Source organism: Neovison vison, chromosome X (assembly GCF_020171115.1).
Source record: "Neovison vison isolate M4711 chromosome X, ASM_NN_V1, whole genome shotgun sequence".
Taxonomy (NCBI): Eukaryota; Metazoa; Chordata; class Mammalia; order Carnivora; family Mustelidae; genus Neogale; species Neogale vison.
The window spans coordinates 19251483-19255978 of record NC_058105.1 but is presented as its reverse complement, the minus strand read 5'-3'; positions in this window follow the sequence as shown (position 1 = coordinate 19255978).

Below are 4496 nucleotides of genomic sequence, written 5' to 3'. Positions count from 1 at the left end.
TTTCTTCTGTCCTATTCTCTTTCTTCTCCTTCTGGTATCCCACCTGTGCCAATGTTACACCCTTTGAAATGGTTCCATAGTTCTTTAGTGTTCTGTTCTGTTCTTTCATTTTAGTTTAGGAAGTTTTTAGTGACTTGTTTTCAAACTAACTGATTTTTTCCCTTAGGCTTATCCAGTCTACTAATGAAACCATCAAAGTTATTATTTCTGCTACAAAATTTTTAACTTCTGGAATTTCTCATTTATTCTTTTATAGAATTTCTATCTTTCTGATTCTATTACCCATCTTTTGTATGTTATTTATTTTTGTATGTTATTTATTTTTTTGTTATGTTATTTTTTGTATGTTATTTATTTTTTCCCATTTGAATCCTTAACATATTAATTTATAGTTGTTTTAAATTCCCTTCCCGGTACAAAGGAAACAAAAGCAAAAATGAACTATTGGGACTTCATCAAGATAAAAAGCTTCTGCACAGCAAAGGAAACAATCAACAAAACTGAAAGGCAATTTTTGGAATGGGAGAAGATATTTGTAAATGTCATATCTAATAAAGGGTTAGTATCCAAAATCCATAAAGAACTTATAAAACTCAACACCCATAAAAACCAAATAACCCAGTTAAAAATGGGCAGAAGTCATGAATAGACATTTTTCCAATGAAGACATACAGATGGCTAACAAACACAGGAAAAGATCCTTAACATCACTCATCCTCAGGGAAATACAAATCAAAACTAAAATGAGATATCACCTCACACATGTGAGAAAGGCTAAAATTCACAGCATAGCAAGGAATAGATGTTGAAAAAGATGTAGAGAAAGGGGAACTCTCTTGCACTGTTGGTAGGGTTGCAAACTGGTGTAGACACTGTAGAAAACAGTATGGAGGTTTCTCAAAAAGTTAACAATAGATCCAGCAATTGCACTACTAGGTGTTTTCACAAAGGATACAAAAATACTAATTCAAAGGTATACATGCACCTCAAGTTTATAGAAGCATTATCAACAATAGCCAAATTATAGAAAAGAACCCAAATGTCTATTGGCTGATGAATGGATAAAGAAGTGTGGTATATGTATACAGTGGAATATTACATAGCCATAAAAAGAATGAAATATTGCCATTGCAATGACATGGATGGAGCTAGAGACTTATGCTAAGGGAAATAAGTCAGTCAGAGAAAGACAAATACCATATGATTTCACTCGTATGTGGAATTTAAGAAATAAAACAGGATCACAGAGGAAGGGAGGGAAAAATAAAATAAGATGAAATCAGAGAGAGAGAGACAAACCATAAGATATTCTTAACTATAGGAAACAAACAGGACTGCAGGAGGAGAAATGGGTGGGGGATGGGGTAAATGGCTGATGGGCATTAAGAAGGGCATGAGATGTAATGAGCACTGAGTGTTATATGCAGCTGTTGAACCACTGAACCCAATCTCTGAAACTAGTAATACACTATGTTAATTGAATTTAAATAAAATATTAAAAATAAAATACCAGAATTACCAGGAAAAAAAGAAACAAAACAAACAAATACGAGGGAAAAAGAGAGCAGCAAGCTATAAAATGAACTCTTAACTATAGGGAACAAACTGAGGGTTTCTGGAAGGAGGTGGTTAAATGGGCAATGGGTATTAAGGAGGGCACTGGTTATGATGAGCACTGGGTGCTGTATGTAAGTGATGAGTCACTAAGTTTTACACTTGAAGCTAAAGTTGCACTACCTATTAACTAACTGCATTTTTTTAACTAACTGGAATTTAAATAAAAAGTAAAATAACTACCAAAAAATTTATTCCCTGCCTAGTAACTCCAACATGTGTACCATATCTAAGTTTGGTTCTAATGCTTGATTTGTCTCTTTGGACTGTGTATTTCCTTGTGTTTCAGCTTGCCATGCAATTTTTTGTTTAAAGTCAGACATTTTGTGGCAGGTAATAGGAACTGCAGTATGAGATCAGTGAAGTGATTTATATTAATCCTGCTAGAAGTTGGGCTGAATTTTTTGTTTGCTGTGGGTATAGGTGCCGGAGACCTCAACTTTCTCTGGCATCCTTGTTTTTGTATTGATTTTGGATTTCCTTAGGTACTGCTATTCAGGCAGAGTCTGTTTTGCAGCTTTTTAAGATGTAACCCACTGTTATACTGACACCTTGTTGGTGTGGTGGTAATGTGTAGAGGATTGATAAGGTTGTGTTATCTTGCTGTTAAATTTTAGTCATCTAGTGGGTCCATTCTCTAGATTGTAACGTTCATAAGTGTATTTTCAGTGGTATTGTTTCCCCCTTTTTGGTGAGAGAAGGTGGCTAGAAGGGACTAGAGTAACAAGATTGCCCTTCATCCAACTGGTATAAGGCTCTGGTAAAGTTGCATGCCCTGCATAATAAACACTTGTTACAGAGAATACTCAGGACATATTTCTTTTTTTTTTTTTTAAGATTTTATTTATTTATTTGAGAGAGAGGCAGTGAGAGAGAGCGTGAGCGAGGAGAAGGTCAGAGGGAGAAGCAGACTTCCCATGGAGCTGGGAGCCCGATGCGGGACTCGATTCCAGGACTTCTGGATCATGACCTGAGCACCCAACCAACTGAGCCACCCAGGTGTCCCTCAGGACATATTTCATAAGAATTAGTGTTCTCAGCGCCACAAAGAGATCTTTCTTAGCTCTTCACCAGAGGAACTAAGGTTCCTGGAAGTAAAATCCATAAAAGAGTGCCCCCTCAAGAGTTTTTTACTATCACGCTAATCCATATATAACCTCAAGCAATTTGTCAAAATTACCATTTAAGTGTTCCTATCCCTTATGGCTCCAGCAGCTTCTGTTCCAGATAAGTAGATCTGGGCTTTGACTTTCAATTCACCTGTTTCTTCAGATTTGGGGGTGATACTTTGCCCAGAAATGTCAGTTTTCTGATGAGTCAACAAAAAGTCATTGGTTTTTCACTTTATTCAGCTATTTCTTGTTATGACAAAAGGGATGACTTCTAAGCTCCAAGGAGTCAGTAAGTTGGGGAAATGACAATGGGGCCATTGGCTACAGAGGTTTCCAGCATAGCACACACACACACATGCACACACACACACATACAAACAAATATTCCTAGTTTTGTCTGCTAGAGGGCACTGAACACACAGATCTTGGTTTCTAAATATCATCCTCTTCTAAAAGGAACCAGGGCTCCTTGGAAAAATGACTAATTCTAGGACTGGAGCAGGAAAAGTGCAAGATTATCCTGGAACATCTAGTTGTGTTTGACAAGCAAGGAGGTGATCAAAGAAATGAGGGGAATGTGTTCAAAGGATATTGGAGCAAGCCTGAAAGGGCTCTGACTGGGCAAACATGGGATAATTTGAGTATCAAAATAAATAAGGATAGTAAAGGATTAAAACCAGTTGAAGAATATAAGAATCTATCTGTAAGTCCATACTGGTGAAACAAAAATGAATTAGTAAAAGTTAAATGGAGGAGAAAGAAAAGTTCTTCCTTGGAGTAGAATAAACTAATGAATGTAGAATTAATGATGTAAAGAGAAAATTACCATTTGATTGAAACAGAAATGATTAAGGCAAGTGAGGAGGTGTTCAACTGAAGAGCAGGGTGGTGAAATTGTCTCAGAGTAAGCTCAAGTCATGATCCCGGGGTCCTGGAATAGATTCACATGTTAAGCTACCTGCTCAGAGGAGAGCTTGCTTCTCCCTTTCCCTCAGCAGCTCCCCCTGCTTGTGCTCTCTTGCTCTTTATCTCTTTATCTGTCAAATAAATAAATAAAATCTTTAAAATAAATAAATAAGATAAAATAAAATAAGCCAGACACAGAAAGACAAATGTTGCTTGATTCCACTTACACAAGGCATCTAAAGTAGTTAAAATAATAGAGGCATAAATTAGAATGGTAGTTTCTAGGGTCTGGGAATTGGGAGAAATGGGGAGCTGCTGCTCAATATGTATAAAATTTTAGTTAGATTAGAAAAAAACACATAATAAATCAAAATGGAATTCTAAAAAATGTTCAAGTAACAGAAGGGAAGTCAAGGAAAAATAAACAAAAAGTATAAATAAAATGTCATAATTAATCCTTAATGTAATGGTAATTACATTAAATGTAAATGGTATAGCATAGAAATTAAAAGACAGATTTGCAGACTGAACTAAAAAAATGACCCAAATGTTTGGTATTTATAGGAAACTTCCTTCAACTATAAGAAACTTCATTTAGCTATAACAGTATAAGGTATGTTGAAAGTAAAAAGATGGAAAAAGTTACACTATGCTAAATGAATCAAAAGAAAGCAGAGATGCTATTGTTATAATTTCAGAGCTAAAAAAGTTACCAGTGACAGAGAGTGACATTACATAATGATAAAAAGGTCATTAACAAAATATAGTAACCCTACATATATAGACCCCAAATAAAGAGGTGCAAAATATGCAAAGCCAAAGCTGTAGAATAGAAAGGAGGAATAGACGCATCCACAAGTATAG